At 43.8% G+C, this 20928-nt stretch overlaps 1 protein-coding gene across 1 annotated transcript in view; it reads right to left on the bottom strand.

Moving 5' to 3' along the window:
• Window positions 1-20928, bottom strand: part of GALM (galactose mutarotase) — an 84007-nt gene that overhangs the window by 62551 nt on the left and 528 nt on the right. The window lies entirely within an intron of this gene.

The raw sequence follows: 20928 nt of genomic DNA, 5'->3' as shown, positions 1-20928 counted from the left end.
GCAATACCTCATGGGGCAGGTACAGCCCCACATGATGCAGATTTCTCTATCCCATGGTTCCATGGGTATCCTACTAGATTGCCAGACCCTTTTCAACTGAAGGGGGGCGGAGGAGAGTGTGTGACAGGGAGCGTGCATATGTGCGTGAATGAGAGACAGAGCATCTGGTCTGTCGGGGGAGTGTGTGAGAGAGTGGGTGTGTAGACAGGATGTCTCTAAGTTCAGACAGCCGCTGGAAGCAACCAGCCCCTGAGGCAGGGGGAGGGGGACATCCCCGACATCAGCCCCCACCTCCCTCCCTGGCTCTGCACAGCACAGCACAGCAGTCTCTCTCTCACTCACACACACACACACCCTCTGTGTTCCTAGTGTGGGAGAGAGCAGCATTCCACATTAATGATTTGCCCTTTGTTGCCAGAGCTGAGCAGCATGGTCAGCTCTCAGAACTTCACAGAGCTTTGAAAGGGAAGAGGCGCATGCTTGTGTAGCAGGAATGCAGGGCAGCCGAGTTCAAAACAGTGAGCAGAGCAGTCATGGCGGGCATTGTGGGAGGCCAGTGATGGCAATATAACGAATGGCAGCGTCTACACTGACACTTTGTCACTTTAAGTTTGCTGCAAAAAGCCCTGTGCCTCTCGTCGAGGTGGTTACATTTTGTTGCCAAAACTGAAGAGTTTTGTCACCAAAAAAGTGTCATTGCAGTTTGTACACCTCCACTGTTTCATTGCCAAAATCCACCTCTTGGTGACAAAACTCTGCAATGTAGACAAAATCTGACATAATTAGGTTGACATAAGGCATCTTATGTCGACCTAGCTGTGTCGTGTAGACCAGCCCCCAGTTGCTATAGGAATTACTTTTCTTTTGAGCTACATACTAGCTTAAAGACAGGTTTCAGAGTAGCAGTCATGTTAGTCTGTATTCGCAAAAAGAAAAGGAGTACTTGTGGCACCTTCGAGACTAACCAATTTATTTGAGCATAACCTTTCGTGAGCTACAGTTCACTTCATTGGATGCATGCAGTGGAAAATACAGTGGGGAGATTTTATATACACAGAGAACATGAAACAATGAGTGTTACCATACACACTAACGAGAGTGATCAGGTAAGGTGAGCTATTACCAGCAGGAGAGCGGGGGTGGGGGGGGGGGGACCTTTTGTAGTGATAATCTAGGTGGGCCATTTCCAGCAGTTGACAAGAATGTGTGAGGAACTGGGGGGCGGGGGGAGGGAATAAACATGGGGAAATAGTTTTACTTTGTGTAATGACACATCCACTCCCAGTCTTTATTCAAGCCTAATTTAATGGTGTCCAGTTTGCACATTAATTCCAATTCAGCAGTCTCTCGTTGGAGTCTGTTTTTGAAGCTTTTTTGTTGAAGAATTGCCACTTTTAGGTCTGTAATCGAGTGACCAGAGAGATTGAAGTGTTCTCTGACTGGTTTTTGAATGTTATAATTCTTGACGTCTGATTTGTGTCCATTTATTCTTTTACGTAGAGACTGTCCAGTTTGGCCAATGTACATGGCAGAGGGGCATTGCTGGCACATGATGGCATATATCACATTGGTAGATGTGCAGATGAATGAGCCTCTGATCATGCGGCTGATGTGATTAGGCCCTAGGATGGCGTCCCCTGAATAGATATGTGGACTCAGTTGGCAATATGCTTTGTTGCTAGGATAGGTTCCTGGGTTAGTGTTTTTGTTGTGTGATGTGTGGTTGCTGGTGAGTATTTGCTTCAGGTTGGGGGGCTGTCTGTCAGCAAGGACTGGCCTGTCTCCCAAGATCTGTGAGAGTGATGGGTCGTCCTTCACGATAGGTTGTAGATCCTTGATGATGCGCTGGAGAGGGTTAGGTTGGGGGCTGAAGGTGATGGCTAGTGGCGTTCTGTTATTTTCTTTGTTGGGCCTGTCCTGTAGAAGTTATCTACAACCTATCCTTAAGGATGACCCATCACTCTCACGGATCTTAGGAGACACTGGCCAAACTGGACAGTCTCTACATAAAAGAATAAATGGACACAAATCAGACGTCAGGAATTATAGCATTCAAAAACCAGTCCCACAATGCCAGCCATCACTGCTCTGCTCACTGTCGCAATTCTTCAACAAAAAAACTTCAAAAACAGACTCCTAGGAGAGACTGCTGAATTGGAATTAATTACATTAGGCTTGAATAAAGATTGGGAGTGGATGTGTCATTACACAAAGTAAAACTATTTCCCCACGTTTACTCCCCGCCCCGCCCCACTGTTCCTCACTCATTCTTGTCAACTGCTGGAAATGGCCCACCTTGATTATCACTACAAAAGGTTTTTTTTCTCTCCTGCTGGTAATAGCTCACCTTACCTGATCACTCTCCTTACAGTGTGTGGTAAGACCCATTGTTTCATGTTCTCTGTATATATAAAATCTCCCCACTGTATTTTCCACTGTATGCATCCGATGAAGGGAGCTGTAGCTCACGAAAGCTTATGCTCAAATAAATTTGTTAGTCTCTGAGGTGCCACAAGTCCTCCTGTTCTTTATACTAGCTTAAAATTCTTGTAGTTTGCTTTTGTGTGGCTGTGTTGAGCCTGTGCCTCCTCACTTATTCTTTTTTGTTACATATTCCTCAGCATCAGAATTTTCCTTATTTTCCATTCTAGCTCATTTTTAATCTAAGCCATTTAGAAAGCATCTGTCCCAGGACACTGAGGGGTGAGAAAAGAAAAGCAACATGCAAAGAGGAAGGGTTGTTTGTGGCTAAGGCGTTAGACTGGGTGTGATAGAATGCTAGCTCTAGCAACTATCTGATAACTGGTTTCAGAGTAACAGCCGTGTTAGTCTGTATTCGCAAAAAGAAAAGGAGTACTTGTGGCACCTTAGAGACTAACCAATTTATTAGAGTATAAGCTTTCGTGAGCTACAGCTCACTTCATCGATGCATCCGATGAAGTGAGCTGTAGCTCACGAAAGCTTATGCTCAAATAAATTGGTTAGTCTCTAAGGTGCCACAAGTATTCCTTTTCTTTTTGCGAATACAGACTAACACGGCTGTTACTCTGAAATAGAAATCCACTAAGTTTTCTCTTTGTAATTAGTTTGGTTTCAAAAATTACAGTGCACCCTTAGAGAACTTCTGGGACATTGCTTTAAAGATCAAAGGGACAATTCTGTGGGAGTTTTACCTGAGCAAGGAATGGAGAAATGCATTCCCTAGGGGATGGATGGGTCTGGAAGCAATCCTCCTTTGTTGCTATGAAGGAGGCCCCAACGGCCACCATTCTCTGATGTGAGGAGGTGTGGAGGAGGATGATCTGAGGTCAGATGAACTCCCCTATATTAGCATTACCTGCTGTAGAAGGAACAAAATTAGAGAATGAAAATTAGCTTAAGTTTGGCTATAGAAACATGTGCTGTAAAGAAAGACCCAAACTAGACCATAAAAAAGAGATTTTCAAGAAGTGATTTATAAGGCCAGAAAAAATGAAGTGGGGAGAGTGTCTGGTTCAAAGAATAAATAAGGAGAAGCTTCAAAATACGGAGAAGCTTCTAAAAAGAAGGCCTTGGACCAATGGGGTGACTGCAGATGGGTTTAAATAAGACACAGTATCTATCTTAAAAGGAGCCAACATGGCCCTTCTCACCCCACATACCAGTGTTACCTCAAAAATTAGGAAAAACTGTCAGTCAGCAGGGAGGAGAGGGAGGAAAGGCCTTGGGGAGAAAGGAGGTTGTAAATCGTATCCAGATTAAGACTGGAAAAAGGGATAACCTATCTCAAATTGGTTTTTAGCTGAAGTTAGTAATTGGCAATTACATCACTTGTTTGTTAAAGGGTTCATGGTTAATACCTGCCTGACCACACCCAGCCACCCACCCACTCACTCTCTCCCCCCCCCAGCGGTTTAGCACATTTGTAAGTATCTTGATCAAATGCTTATAAATGTCTTGTTACAGTTTGGATGTAGTAAATTGCTTGTTATTTAGGCTTTATAGACATGTTTAAATCTAAATGCCAATTGCTGTAATAACGGAATTTATGGTTAAATGAATGTTCTGGTAATATCCTGAATAAATAATAATTCCAACACCTTCAAATGAACCACACAACAGAACAGTGGGCTGTAGCCCACGAAAGCTTATGCTCAAATAAATTTGTTAGTCTCTAAGGTGCCACAAGTCCTCCTTTTCTTTTCACAGTAGAATTGTGAGCATTGGCAACAACGATAACTTGTCTGTGCTGGAGAAGAAAGGCAATCTGTATCCGCTGCATGTCACCTACTATGACCTGGAAGTGATATGTACTATGTATGTTCTGTAGCCCACGAAAGCTTATGCTCAAATAAATTTGTTAGTCTCTAAGGTGCCACAAGTCCTCCTGTTCTTTTTGCAGATACAGACTAACACGGCTGCTACTCTGAAACCTATTGAGTGTTTAGACTCTATGAAACGTTTGTAAATTAATCCTACTTATTAAAGGATAATTAATTAATTAATTAATAGGACTAAACGTTTGTAAATTAATCCTACTTATAATGTCGCTATTCCATGCTATAAGAAAATATGGTTTTTGCTTTATAACTTTGAAAATATTTGCTCTGAACTTGTGAATCCAGGCATAGGAATCATCCCCTCTGCCCATCCCGAAGGATCATCAAAATCAGATGGGCCATTGAAGAACACTGCAATACAAATGATTGGTTAATTGGCCTATCCCACCTTGGAAATGCTACCTGCCAGGAAGCTCATCCTGGGGATTTGGAAGCTGAATGAAGGAAATAAAACAAAGTCACAGGAAAATATTCCATTTCTTCACTGTTTGAACTCACACAGGGTCAGAGCCACCAAACTGAAGACAGAGATCCTATGAGGTTGCCTCCTGGGTCTTCCCTGCAAGACACTTTGAATGGACAGACTACATCACTACAACTCTGTCACTCTGAGGATTTAGCTTGTACATACGTTTGCTTGATTTAACCACTAAATAACTTGTTTATTTTTCCTAGTCAATAAAACTTTAGCATTATTATAGAATTGGGCACAGGGGTTGTCTTTACTCAATTCAGTGTGATTTTTGGTGTGACCATTTATCACTAAGTCCAGTTTGCCTGGGTGGCAAGATAGACTGGAGAGTCTAAGGAGACTGTCTGACTCCATGGTAAGACTGATACAGTGATCCAGGAGTTCACATTTATTACTGGCTTGGTAAAATCTAATCATAGAGCATAATGGGGATATCTGCTGTTTTTTTAACAATTTGTTAGTCTCCAAGGTGCCTCAAGTACTCCTGTTCTTTTTGCCGATACAGACTAACACGGCTGCTACTCTGTGCCCTGAGGTAGGCACTCACGGTCATGAGCCACTCCAGACAGCATGACACATCACACACACCCCTTGCAAACATCACTGAAAAGCACACTATGGCCGATGATCTACAGCTAAATGTTTGCTCCAGCTTTGTTGGAATCTTCCTCCCAGGCCACAGAGTGGTAGTTTTTTACCTCAACTCCCACACTCCACTCTGCAGTGGGTTTGCATAGGAGTACATCTATAATTCCTGCCCAACTCTTTATCACTAGGGTACTGGAGCCCGCACCGAGCACACATCCATGGTACACAGATGGCCTGCATGGCTCAGCATCTTCCCTTCCCCCTGCCTGTGTGCAATGGAACTTTACTGGCTTTGTTGCTGCTAGAGATCTGCAATGCCATGGATGGGATGAGGAGATGGAAGGGGGTTGTGGGGGAAGGATTTACTCAAGTTAGTGCAAATTTGCTGCTGTCAGAGTAGCAGCCATGTTAGACTGTATTCGCAAAAAGGAGTACTAGTGGCACCTTAGAGACTAACCAATTTGTTAGTCTCTAAGGTGCCACTAGTACTCCTTTTCTTTTTGTCTTAGAAGTGTTCACTGACAGATATGCATGTTGCTGATTAGCATGAGATAAAAAAAGCTGCAAAACATGCTAGCAGACTCTGAACAAGACAGTTCCTGTATAAATAAAAGCAGAACAGAAAGGTGTAGGGAGGAAGGATGGCTATGGAAACCACAGGACAAAGATACATTTTAGAGTGCAAAAAGCCGTTAACCTTTTTTTCACAGGACTAAAGGCAGCATTGTTGGGAACACTGGGGCATGGCCACTAGGTAACTCGAGGGGATGGAAGACCACGAGTGTCGATGAAGCCCCCTCGCACTAGGCCCCGGTGTCCTTGCCCCCCCCCTCCTGCCTGGAGGCACTCGCAGCAGCTCTGTGTGCTAGGCCCAAGTGTCCTTGGCCCCCCCGCCTGGAGGCACACACAGCAGTTATGCTGAGAATCTGCAACAGTATGTTGCAGAGTCAGACTGCCTGAAACTAAGCAAGGCCAAACAGGGGAGATATGGAAGAACAATGCTGAATAAAGCAGCTTTATGTATAGTTTAACAAATGATACAGAGAATCAGGGAACTAGCTGGGAACTGGATTGGCTGGCTATATGGATACTTGGAGCAGCTTGCTATTGGATAAGTATGCTGGGAAAAAGGATGTATAAAAGCCTGTGTAACTTCCTGCTCTGTTGTGCAGGATTTGAGATTTTATTCTCCCTGTACCTTTTTGCAGCTGCAAATAAACTTTTCTGCTTCTCCACCCCGTTGTGATTATTGGGTGCAGCACACCGGGTAACGAACCACTCAAGCTGTTGTTCAGCCTCTCGGCACTGGGTGCCGGCAACAGCATGGTAAGGCTTTATTGTGTGCACACATCCACATGCCAAGTATAAACCCAGTTTTTTGGACCAGTATAACTACTTGAGCTAAAACAACGAGGAGTCCTTGTGGCACCTGAGAGACTAACAAATTTATTTGGGCATAAGCTTTCGTGGGCTTGAACCCACTTCATCAGCATCCGATAAAGTGGATTCTAGCCCACAGAAGCTTATGCCCAAATAAATTTGTTAGTTTCTAAGGTGCCACACAGCAGCGTATTATGACCTAGGCTGACAAGGCCTCCGCCTCGGGCAGCAAATTTGCAGGGGTGGCAAATTTATAACAGCAGCATTTTTGTAATTGCGGCATCAGTGAGGCCGCAATTCTACCAATCACAGCGCGTATTGAAACCACCAATGACGGTGCGACGCCATTTAGTAAACATACACACGAGAATCCTAAACTGCACCGGACTCCCGCTTGGATGCGGGGTTTTGGATCTATGTGTGGTCCCGCACTATAAGCGACATTGCGCTATACGGACGCGTATTCAAGCAAGGGTCCGCTGTACCTGTCAGTTCATTTATAATAAAACTTGTAAGTGTTCAATTATTTTAATGATATTTAGATTCATTTTAGTTCAAATGAATTTGTAAAAAAACTAAAATAAGTTCATATGGGGCCGGGGGCAGCAGTTATTTCAGGGTCTGGGGCGGCAAAATCATTAATCCACCACTGGTGCCACAAGGACTCCTCGTTGTTTTTGCTGATAGACTAACACGGCTACCACTCTGACACTTGAGCTAAGTGTCTGACTTTATAGTTGAGCAGTACAAACCGTGTGTGCACTCTGTTTATACTGGTGTAAGGCTGCTTCATACCAATATTGCATATTCTCCTTCTTGTACACAAATAAGCTTTATTGGTATGAGACACGGTTTCTCAGCCAGTGAGTCGGGACCCAAAATTGCGTTCCCAGAATGTTTCAAAGGGTCGCATAGCAACTCCTGTGACTCCTCTCCCACAGGGCTGGCTGGGCTCGCCTCCCTGGTCCAAGCACTGCAACCTCCGGGGTCTCAGTGCCACTCAGGTTTGGCTGAGCCATCATGATGACAGGAGCCTGGGTAGGCCAAGTTTAAGTGAATGGCACATCTCCACTCACACAAATTTGGTCCAGTCAGGGGCTGGGGCCAAACCTGAGCAGCAGTGCAACCAACACCCGGAGCAGAGACCAAGCCCAGCCAGACCCACAGCACAGGAGCTGCAGGAGCCTCCACTGCGGGGTAAGTGCTGGGCAAGACCCCTCCTCAGGGGGCAGGACATGACCAAAACCACCCCAGGGCCTCCACCCCCAGGCTGTTTACTGGGACAGGCCATGAACATACACAAATGGGTCCTGAGCGCAAAAAGGTTGAGAACCATTGGTATAAGGCACCTTTATACTGGTATAACTGCATCCACATTAGAGGGGTTGAACCATTTTAAGTATATCAGGTAACATTAAAGTGATACAACTTTTGTATGTAGACAAGGCCGTAGAGTTAAGGTTGTTCAAATGTATTTTCTGCCAATGCAGTGACTGGAAGTACCCAGTTAAGGCACCAAGAAGTGAACATCTAGACCAACCCGGGTTCAGGCAATGCATGAGTTTCCCCAGGGCTATTCCATCACAGGGAAACTCCACCCACACGATGGAGCTCCTCTGGTGGCTCTTCTACAACACGGGGCTGGCCGGATAGAGGTGTGTGTGTGTGTTTGGGATGGGCCCATTCTTCCTTTGTGGTGAAGCCAAGAGAGTTATACAACAACTATACATCCTAAATGTGTGCTGAAAAATCTTCAAACTGTGCCTCACTAGCACTTATTGGGCATGTGCCACATAAAGGATTGATCCAACTCCTGCTGGAACCAATGGGAATCTTTCAGTTGACCCTAGTAAGAGCTGGAGCAGGCCCTAACATACAGAAAATTGATGTTTCAGAGAGTTTGAAAGGATTTAATTAGGCCTGCTATTTTAAATCTATTTGACTATAAAGCCAGAAGCTTTGATTGCAGTCCAACTACACCTGGCTCAGCAGAAGCTATGAAAACCTCTCAAGTGACTTTTCTATACCTATACATGTCATGATTTAAAAATCTGATATCTTGACCTCTCTACTGAGGGCTATGAATCTCTCCTTGTCATTGAAATAAAGCTCTTGGGCCATATTCTCTGCTGGTGTATCTTAACCAGCACAGAATTTAGCTCCCTGTTTCCAGCTCTGCAGGATAAAGATGTATCAGGCCTTAAACATGTCACTGATGCAAAACTCCATATTATCTGTCCTGGCCCTCAAGCCAGTGTAATTTTCAGGGTGGAAAACTCCACATTTGAGATAAAAAAGAAAATATTTATCTGACAAGCTACCTTAAAGTGGAGACAGATCAGTGGGCAAATTTCAGGTGAAGCAGTCTAAGGTTTGTGACAAATACAGTTTCTCACATAGTTCTGCAAACTGTGTCCTTGCAATTTATTACATGAATAGCAGGTCCATATTCAGTGTTACTATCTCTAGCCTTTTTGTCACAAATCTCATAATACTTGGTGTATTCCTTGAAGCCCCGGAGCCTGGAGTCATTTGATAGCTGAGAATCTCAGCTTTAATTTTAATTCCACGGTAAACATCTGATGAAGTGAGCTGTAGCTCACGAAAGCTCATGCTCAAATAAATTGGTTAGTCTCTAAGGTGCCACAAGTACTCCTTTTCTTTTAGCTTTAATTAAAAATGTAAGCTTCTAGCTCTCAGGACTGAAGAGAAAAGCTTACAAACATGATCCTAATGACTCAAAAACCAGAAGGGAAACAAAAAGAACCCAATAGATATTTAACCCCATCCCCCAAAAAACCCGCATTACCTCACTGGGAGTCTCATATTTTTGAATGCCTGGGAATTAAAATATTGATATATTCACTCACTAGTGAGGTTGTTTTCTAATCTGGAGTGTTGGATCTTTTAGGGAAACCTGGGGTCTATTCCCAGCTCTGCCACTGGCCTGCTGGGTGACCCTGAGCAAGTCATTTCCACTCTTCATGCCTCCATTTACCTATATCTGTAAAATGGGGATAAAGATACTGCCCTCCTTTGTTAAGTGCTTTGAGTTCTGTGGACAAAAAATTCTTTATAAGAGCTATGTACTAATTACTGTTATCCTGGGTTTATTTTGGTCACATTTTTGGAGGTTTCTAGTGAGCTCCCAGGGACTCATGCAAATAAGAGGGAGGAAGGTTGCTTGTACATCCAGATAAAATAAATTATCTTAAAACACTATGTATTTAATAACCCTGAATTCAATACCTATTTGTTTTAGTTATCACAGTTTAATTTACGTGGTTTGTGAATATTGCCGTTGACAGAGGCAAAACTAAAGGAAGGAAACAATCTCCTTCTTATGACATCAAAACAACGGAACCAGTATTTTGAAGTTTGAGCTATCCATGCTGCAATCTAAGCATTCAGGCCATTGCTCAGCCCTGGTAGCTGAGCTGGATGCTAGTCAGATGTGCCAGGGAGGAGGCCCCAGAGGCATTTCAACCAAGCGTCCTTCAGTTTATTGGGTGAAGCAGCTGTTCACATCCCTTATAGACCTTGCTGGCAGGGGATGCTTAGTGACTGTTTAGGTGTGGACAGCATTTTCACAGAAATATATAAAAGTAAAACATTGGTGATATGGTCCAGTGACATGGTCCTGTTCTGGATAGAAAGAGAAGTTATACTGAGATTGTTTTTAAAAGGCCACTGCAGATACCATGGATAAGATGGTCTTGATTTACTTGGTACTGCCTGAGTGCAGTCGGTGGACTAGATGACCTTTTTGAGGTCCCTTCCAGGCCTACATTTCTGTGATTCTATGGCAATGGACCAATTCACTGATGCCCAGCTGGGCCTGGACACACAAATCAAATGAGTGTCTGGAAGCCAAGGAGACCTTCTGAGACTCTAGAATTTGCCACAGAACTACAATTATTTCATGGCATTGGCACAACAGAGGCAAAAATAACAGCTAGGGAGGATGTGAAAGTGATACCTCTATGTTTTGGAGGAATTCATGTGTCCAATACTCATGTTGAGAAAGGAGATTCTAATCAGATGCAGGAAATGATGGCTCGACAAATATTATGTAGACCAGGTTGTATTGGCAATAATACAAACATCCAGTCAAATGCAAGTCAGGACAGGTCCCAAATAATAAAATCCCCTAAACCAGTTGAGACACCAAATAGAAAGGACAAATCTTGGACTTACCTGGGACAGCCCCATTATATAAGATAACTCAAATATAAGAAGTTATTAAATCAGACATGTTAAAAATGCTGTGGGAAAGAGGAACCAAAAGCATACTTGGTTTCAAATGGAAACTGTGATTAGGAATGCATGTCCATTAACTAATAGGAGACATTGGTGTTAAGACCTTCACCTTTGCCATCAGTGCATAAGGGCTGGGAACCAGATATGCAGAATTAACTCATGTTGGATTTGGACTTCTTTGAGGCTGATAACTGGGATAAAAATTGTCTGAATGGATACCATGATGTGCTTCTCATAGGGTAAAGTGGCAGAGGTCTGTGTGGTGAACCTAAAGGTTCCAGCCCTGCTGTTGATCCATGTGGATATCAACATGATGCCACAAGATGGAATTTCTGTTTGTTTGCTTTTTAAAAAACCAAGGAAACTGTACACAAAAAGCTATGTTGAAAGATTATTATTGAAGTTAAAAAGTCAAGTACTCAAAAGTTAGGAAATGCCAAAATTAAGGCTGACCTTGCAACCTTAATTTGGCCCCTTTGTGTGCATGAACTATGATAGTCTTTAATTACACGATCACATACTATCTTTTTCCACAGAACCCCTGCCTCATTCACTGCACAGGGTGGATGGTGCTTCAATTGACGAGTAGCTATTCAATATTTTGTTTTCTCCTCAATGGGCAGTGTGTAGCCCCAGGCTTTATTTACTGCTCACTAGAGCCCCATGTTTTTCACAAATACCAAATAATACACAATAAAATGAAAAACAACATAAAACAAAAAAACCCCAGCCCCTGGGGTCTCTGCACCACCCAGGTTTGGCATAGCCACCTCTCTGTCAGGGTGGCTGGGCCAAACCTGAGCAGTTCTGTGAATCCATGCGTCAGGTTGCAGTGCCCAGAGTTCCAGTCCTGTGGTACAGGGGCCACTGCTGTGGGTTGGGTGTGTGTAGGCTTGCTCTCCAGCCTACCTGGGGCCTTTCCCCCCACCAGGGCAGGACCTGCCTGGCCCCCCGGGCCTCCCACCCAGGTGGATAAAATGAACCAACATGAAATTCCCCAAAAAATTATTTTTAAAAAAAGAATTCCCTGAAGACAGAATTATTAACTTCCTCGTGGAAGTTTTTTTATGGTGCTCATCACTAGAGTATCTGAGTGCTTCACAAACTTAAATTTATCATCACAGTATCCCTGTGAGGCAAGGGGTTGGGATTATCCCCATTTCACAAATAGGAAGCTGAGGCACAGAGATTAAAGTCAAAAGTGTCCACTCATATTGGATGCCCAATCTCAGACACTTAGGGCCCAATATTTCCGAGTGCTCACTCAGCATTATATAGCACTTTACACATTCAAAGCACAGCTACCACTGAGTTCAGTTGCAGTTGTGGGTGGCCAGCACTTCTGCAAATCTGTCTGCCGGGTAACAATTAGTGACCACAAGTGAAAAGTCTGGTTGAAGTGACTTTCCCAGAATCACAGAGGAACTCAAAAAACCTGTTCAGTGTTTTATACTAAAGTAAGTAATATGCCTCTGAATATATTCAAAGAAAGTATTGCCAATCCCAAGCATTCAAAAATCTTGAGTCAGACTGCCCCAAATCATAAGATTGGCTTTAAAATCATGAGAATTTCAAGATAATATGGTTGTTGGGGGGAGAGGAAGAAGGGTCTGTTTGGCTGTTTTTTTGGCCTGGTGTTCGAGTGTTCAAAGATCACATTTTCAAGTTTTTCTCTATGACAAGAGCTAGAAACTTTTTTTAAAATATGAAAGCCCAAATTCTCAGCTAATAACCTGATTCCAGTATCTGATACTTTAAGAAACACAACCAATATTGTGAAACTCACGATCAAATCATAAGAGCTGGCAACACTGCAAGGATCTACTGGGTGCTAATTTTATGTAGTTACTTTTCAGGGTAGAATTTTAAAACCAACATTTCAAAAGTGTCCATTAACACTGGTTGCGACAATGTTTGGGTGCCCTACCAGAGATCCACATGGATTCTGAGCAGCCACCGCTCTTGCTCCTCTGGATCCTAGTGGGTGCTTAGGAACTCTGAATATCAGGCTATAGGTGACTTACACTGAGTATCCAAACTTAGAGGACTGTAAGTTGGTGGGGTGACTGTGCAGAATCAAACCATAACAGCAGATACTGTTCAGTAGGAGAAGATCTTTGTGAACCCAAATCCAAAAAAGGTGATATAAGCATAAGCAGAGACCAACAAACACTTCCCCAGCTAAGGATCAAACCACTTCATCTGAATAGGCAGCCTTGACTTTCCCCAGGTATTCTCCCTATCCTATCTCTCCAGCAGCCCCTTTTATCGGCCAGCTGCTGCCTTGTGTACTGGGGACCAGTAGGACGCAGAAATGCTGTTACATGGATGCTCATGAAAATGTTGGCCTAAATGTTTACTTTTTGCTATCTGCTTAAATAATGTTGCTCATTGCATAACGGTAGCAAATAACTTTGTAGTGCTCACTTCACTGTGATCTGTTTCCAAAATGAATAGCAGCATAATCATTGTGCAGAGAGAGGAAGCTATCAAACCAAAACAAGCTTTCAGTTCTTCTTACCCTTTTAATAATCTTTTTGCAAGAGGGATGGATGTTAGTGTGTGATAAGTGGAAGCAACAAACCCTGTAAATGAGTGAGTATGATGACCCTTTCCTGTCTTGCTGCTGGAGCAGAACATTTCCAAAGTGCCCTAAACCCAGCTTCTAGATTTCAACCTAAACTTTTTGCACATGCCAAAAACTTAGATTTGTGTGAACACTTGTGTGCCAAAACCAGGTAGTTATACATCTAACAGCCCAGTCTGGGTTAACAGATCCATATTGGAGGGCATACAACAACTTGGGCATGCTGGTTTGGGTATGCAGTTTTAGAGGCCACATTTTGAAAATGTAGCCTTTGATCTCTGTCACGTCCTAAACCTTTTTCAAGGTTCAAGGTTAGGTCTTTTCAAGAAACTAACACACCTTCAATTGCACTGTAGACTTGTTTGGATAGGAAAGTTTTACCAGTTATACCAGTATTATTATAATTAAACTAGGCATGTAAAAGGTTAACCAGTTAACATTAGATTTACCAGGTAAACCGACCTTAACCGTTAACCCTCTGTGCGCCAGCAGGCACAGCCCTGGCCCCAGCCCCCCCCACACCGTCCATCCGGAGGGACCCCAGCCCCGTCCATGCTGGGCCATCTGAAGCGACTCAGTTAACCGGTTAAATGATATAATTGTAATCATTTAACCGGTTAACTTTTTAAATGATATTTACATCCCTAAATTAAACCCTTCCAAAGTGACATAAGCTAAACCAAAACAAGGCGATTCTGACACAGGAATAAGATTGTCCACACGGGCGTTACACTGGTATAATTATATAGGTATAGGCTAAGGTGTTAATTTATACTGGTATTTCTTTCCTGCATAGAGAAGCAAATACATAGCCAGTATGTAGCATAGAACCTTACTGTTATCTTCTTATAGTCGCCCACCACATACAGGAGGTGCACAGCTGCATCTTCCTTATGCCAGTTTACAGGCAATACTCAAGACTATTCCTATAAGTCAAATGCACTGCACTAGTCCTCCATGGATAGGTATGGATAGGGTGACCAGACAAAAAGTGTGAAAAATTGGGACCGAGTGGGGGCGGGGGAGGAAATAGGCACCTATATAAGATAAAACCCCAAATATCGGGACTGTCCCTATAAACTCAGGACATCTGGTCACCCTAGGTATGGATAACTAGTGAAGTGCATTAAGGGAGGAAAGAGTGCAACCCTCTAGTGAGACATAGATAGAAAAAGGATTTACAAACCACTGCAGTTCCATGAGCATCCAGGAACAGTGATGTGTCTACAAAGAACTTGAGATTGCACAGTTTTGGTGAAGGTTGGATATACTCCACAAATTGAGGGGGCAGACACAGTCCCTGTCTATCACTAGCTGTGCCTAGTTTGCAAAAGTCCTGTCACAGCTTCCAAGAAGTCAAGAAAGCTTGGAGTCCAGGGGCAGCCTCGTTCCTCTTAGCCAGCAACACAGGTTACTGTATGCCTATTCCAATTTAAGGACATGCACTCTTTAACAGAGCCATTAGATGTTGAAAAAGAACAAAAAAATTGCAGGTTCATGACAGAAGAGGATTCCACCACCTCCCTAGGTAACGCATTCTAGTGTTTCACCACCCTCTTAGTGAAAAAGTTTTTCCTAATATCCAACCTAAATCTCCCCCACTGCAACTTGAGACCATTACTCCTTGTCCTGTCATCTGCTGTCACTGAGAATAGTCTAGATCCATCCTCTTTGGATCCACCTTTCAGGTAGTTAAAAGCAGCTATCAAAACCCCCCTCATTCTTCTCTTCCATAGACTAAACAATCCCAGTTCCCTCAGCCTCTCCTCATAAGTCATGTGTTCCAGTCCCCTAACCATTTTTGTTGTCCTTCGCTGGACTCTCTCCAATTTTTCCACATCCTTCTTGTAGTTTGGGGCCCAAAACTGGGCACACTACTCCAGATGAGGCCTCACCAATGTCGAATAGAGGGGAACGATCACGTCCCTCAATCTGCTGGCAATGCCCCTACTTATACAGCCCAAAATGCCATTGGCCTTCTTGGCAACAAGGGCACACTGTTGACTCATATCCAGCTTCTCATCCACTGTCACCCCTAGGTCCTTCTCTGCAGAACTGCTGCCGAGCCATTTGGTCCCTAGTCTGTAGCGGTGCATGGGATTCTTCCGTCCTAAGTGCAGGACTCTGCACTTGTCCTTGTTGAACCTCATCAGATTTATTTTGGCCCAATCCTCCAATTTGTCTAGGTCCCTCTGTATCCTATCCCTACCCTCCAGCGTATCTACCACTCCTCCCAGTTTAGTGTCATCGGCAAACTTGCTAAGAGTGCAATCCACACCATCCTCCAGATCATTAATGAAGATATTGAACAAAACCGGCCCCAGGACCAACCCTTGGGTCACTCCACTTGATAGCGGCTGCCAACTAGACATGGAGCCATTGATCACTACCTGTTGAGCCCGACAATCTAGCCAACTTTCTATCCACCTTATAGTCCATTCATCCAGCCCATACTTCTTTAACTTGCTGGCAAGAATACTGCGGGAGACCATGTCAAAAGTTTTGCTAAAGTCAAGGAATAACACATCCACTGCTTTCCCTTCATCCACAGAACCAGTTATCTCATCATAAAGGCAATTAGATTAGTCAGGCATGACTTGCCCTTGGTGAATCCATGCTGACTGTTCCTGATCACTTTCCTCTCCTCTAAGTGCTTCAGAATTGATTCCTTGAGGACCTGCTCCATGATTTTTCCGGGGACTGAGGTGAGGCTGACTGGCCTGTAGTTCCCAGGATCCTCCTCCTTCCCTTTTTTAAAGATTGGCACTACATTAGACTTCCCCCGATCGCCATGAGTTTTCAAAGATAATGGCCAATGGCTCTGCAATCACATCCGCCAATTCCTTTAGCACTCTCGGATGCAACGCATCCGGCCCCATGGACTTGTGCATGTCCAGCTTTTCTAAATAGTCCCGAACCACTTCTTTCTTCACAGAGGGCCGGCCACCTCCTCTCCATTCTGCGCTGCCCAGTGCAGTAGTCTGGGAGCTGACCTTGTTCGTGAAGACAGAGGCAAAAAAAGCATTGAGTACATTAGCTTTTTCCACATCCTCTGTCACTAGGTTGCCTCCCTCATTCAGTAAGGGGCCCACACTTTCCTTGGCTTTCTTCTTGTTGCCAACATACCTGAAGAAACCCTTCTTGTTACTCTTAACATCTCTCGCTAGCTGCAACTCCAGGTGTGATTTGCCCTTCCTGATTTCACTCCTACATGCCCGAGCAATATTTTTATACTCATCCCTGGTCATTTGTCCAATCTTCCACTTCTGGTAAGCCTCTTTTTTGTGTTTAAGATCAGCAAGGATTTCACTGTTAAGCCAAGCTGGTCGCCTGCCATATTTACTATTCTTTCTACACATCGGGATGGTTTGTCCCTGTAACCTCAATAAGGATTCTTTAAAATACCGCCAGCTCTCCTGGACTCCTTTCCCCCTCATGTTATTCTCCCAGGGGATCCTGCCCATCAGTTCCCGGAGGGAGTCAAAGTCTGCTTTTCTGAAGTCCAGGGTCTGTATTCTACGGCTTTCCTTTCTTCCTTGTGTCAGGATCCTGAACTCGACCATCTCATGGTCACTGCCTCCCAGGTTCCCATCCACTTTTGCTTCCCCTACTAATTCTTCCCGGTATGTGAGCAGCAGGTCAAGAAGAGCTCCGCCCCTAGTTGGTTCCTCCAGCACTTGCACCAGGAAATTGTCCCCTACATTTCCCACAAGATGTTCAGCTCCCATGGGACTTCTGGGGTGGGCTGGAGGTCTTGCAGGATTGGCACAAGATTTGCAGCTATAAGGTCTCACGGGATTTGTCACGAGATTTGGAACCATGATAGGAGCCCTGCGCTCAGGACCACTTCCCAACAATAAAAAAGAGAATGCACTGGAGCACACCCACAGCTGATGTGGATTTGTGGACACAGCATCAAGCACTGGGTTTTCAAGAGCATTCATAGATTCCAAGGCCAGAAAGGACCAATGTGATCATCTAGTCTGATCTCCTGTATAACACAGACCATGGAACTTCCCCAAAGTAAGTTCTAGCACATATCTTAAAAAAAAAAAATCCAATCTTGATATAAAAGTTTCCAGGAATGGTGAAATCTACCACAACCTTTGAAATGATGTTCAAATGGTTAATTACCATCACTGTTTAAAAATGTACACCTTATTTCCAGTCTTAATTTGTCTAGCTTCAACTTCCAGCCTCTCATTACACCTTTCTCTTCTAGGCTGAAGAGCCCACTGTCAAATATTTGTAGGTAGCTACAGACTGTGATCAAGTCACTCCTTAACCTTCTTTGTATTTAAGCTAAATAGATTGAGTCTCTCACTATAAGACACACTTTCTAATCCTTTAATCATTCTCTTGGCCAGTGGTGGGCAACCTGTGGCCCACACGCAGCACATAAGGGTAATCTGCTGGCAGGCCGTGAGACAGTTTGTTTACATTGACCGTCTGCAGTCACACCTGCCCACAGCTCCCAGTGGCCACATTTTGCCATTCCCGGCCAATGGGAGCTGCGGGAAGCGGCGGCTGGCACATCCCTACTAGTACTCCAGCAGAAGTCACACCAGTACCAAATAGCAAGGTAAAAAAACTTCTCTCCTCCTACTCAAAATTCCCCTGTTCATTTTTGCTTCCAAGGATTGCATTAGCTCTTTTGGCCATAGCATTGCACTGGGAGCTCATGTCAGATGATTATCCACCATAACCTCCTTATTCTAATATTGCCACTTGCCTGGGCATACAACAGATGGCAAAGTGTAACGCATAATTTCAATTCAACATTTGAAAGCCTCATGAGCACACTGATCTCCAGGGAGCTCTCTTTTTCATTTTCATCCTGCTGTGTCTATGTTAGATCAACCCACGTTGATTATTTTATTATATTTATGCCTAAATGCATGAAATAGTTTTGCTGTTTGTTCTTCTGATTATAACTTGTATTCCAGTAATGCCCAAGAGTCCCAGTCATAGCCTCATTATGCCAGGTGCTGTACATACAGCAGGGGGTTGGACTAGATGACCTCCTGAGATACCTTCCAACCCTGATATTCTATGATTCTGATACACATAGTAAGAGACAGTCCTGGCACCACAGAGTGTACAGTGTAACTGAATATAAGTCACAACAAACTGATGCTAAGAAGCAAAGAAACAATGGAGGAGGAAAGACAAGATCAACAACGGGTATTTCAGGTTTCAGAGTAGCAGCCGTGTTAGTCTGTATCCACAAAAATAAAAGGAGTACTTGTGGCACCTTAGAGACTAACAAATTTATTTGAGCATGAGCTTTCGTGAGCTACAGCTCATTTCATCGGATGCATGCAGTAGAAAATACAGTGGGGAGATTTTATATACACAGAGAACATGAAACAATGTTTAGTGGGTATGTCGTCACTGCAGAATTAGCTCGTTATTTACTCTTAAATTAACACCCTCTCATGTTAGCCTAGCTGGAGTGAGAGCAACCACTCTGCAAAATAACACTCAGGCAACATAAAATAGATGCATCCACACTGCACTAGTGTGTCAGCAGCACTCAAGCTTCAAGCCCCTACTCCCTGACAGGCCAGCTAAGTTTAAAGTACCACCTAATTCAAGCTAGAGATATTTGTGTGTGGTTGGCAGTCTGGTTAGGAGCAACACTCAAATAGCTAACACAGCAACAAAGACAAGCCTAGTGACAGGACCATGTGGTTACATAGCTCTGTGCACTATCAGGTGGTTTCAAGTCATTCAGAGTTTGGAGGTGGTTGTTTTTGTTCCAACCTCTGAGCAAATATTCTTTGTGTAATTATGTCATGCACTTATGTGCATGCTGATAAGTGAGTAATCTTTATTTCCTTTCCTACTGGAGCATAGTGGACTGAAAACTGTTTTCTCACCCTCCTGGATTTGTGCGGCCCACCTGATGATCACTTTAGATAAGCTATTACCAGTAGGACAGTGGGGTGGGAGTAGGTATTGTTTCATATTCTCTGTGTATATATAAAGCCTGCTGCAGTTTCCACGATATGCATCTGAGGAAGTGAGCTGTAGCTCACGAAAGCTTATGCTCTAATAAATTGGTTAGTCTCTAAGGTGCCACAAGTACTCCTTTTCTTTGTGTAGATACCGTGTTGCTTACCGCTAGGGTGACCAGATGTCCTGATTTTATAGGGACAGTCCCAATATTTGGGGCTTTTTCTTATATAGGCTCCTATTACCGCCCACCCCCTGTCCCGATTTTCACATTTGCTGTCTGGTCACCCTACTTACATCACCAGTTGCCACTCCGGGACTGACAGAGAGAGCCCCATTGCCAGCAGCCTGCCCAGGAGTGGCAGGACTCCAGTGGGCAGCCCCCTACAATGCCCCACTTAAGTCGGTGCAAGCGCTCCTGGTGAGGATGTGCACCGCTGGCAGAAGGAGGGCAGCGTGCACACAAACAGCCGATTTAATTACTGCGGAGGCTGTAGGTCAACCTAACTTAAGTCAATCTAATTGTCTAGTGTAGACATGACCTCATTATCACAGCATGCCATAAAGGCAGTGGAATTTATCTAATTATAATTCAGATCAGCAGCAGACAACATCCTGGAAGAATGTCATGCCTGATAAAACCCCAAAACTACAGTCCATATAACTGAAATTTATTAGAAACTTCATATTTTGCAGGTAAGCATTTATGTCCATTGGAATAACATGTGCTGGGTACTTAGAAAAATGGCAAGTACAGAGAAAAGAAAGCTTAATCTCAATGGCAATTGATATTAATCTCTTACAAGCTGTCCCCAAAACAGAGATATAGCTTTAGCTGTTTGGACACCAGTCTTAACAATACACTGAAATTTTCCAAGAAATATAGACTGAGGGAAAAGAGGCACTGAAAAAGACAGGGGAAAAGATAAATAAAGCAATTCAATAGAATGAAACAGAAAGAACAAAGCCAAGAAAGACAACAGATTAATTAAAAAGAAATTTTTTTCCCAACACCACCCATTCCCCCCCCAGCTGGTAAAGGCTAACCAAATGTGTGAACTTCCTATCCTCCATTGCTCTACTTTAACCACTGTTCTTCTCCATGTTTTCATGGGTTAGGCAGTCAAAGAGTGCTGCATAAAGCCGCCTGAGGGTGCTTTAAGGCTTAGCCATGCACTAAACACAAATAGCTTTTTTTCCCATGTGCACAGTCAGGCATGCACAAAAGGGTCATTCAAGATGGGTATGGGCTCATCAGCGCATCACAGAATCATATAAACATAGGGCTGGAAAGGACCTCAAGATATACATGCTGGAAGTAGGGGTGCTGCTGCATCCCCTGGCTTCAAGTGGTTTCCGTCATA

Source organism: Lepidochelys kempii, chromosome 3, assembly GCF_965140265.1.
Source record: "Lepidochelys kempii isolate rLepKem1 chromosome 3, rLepKem1.hap2, whole genome shotgun sequence".
Classification (NCBI taxonomy): Eukaryota; Metazoa; Chordata; order Testudines; family Cheloniidae; genus Lepidochelys; species Lepidochelys kempii.
This window is presented reverse-complemented; position numbering and strand designations above follow the sequence as displayed.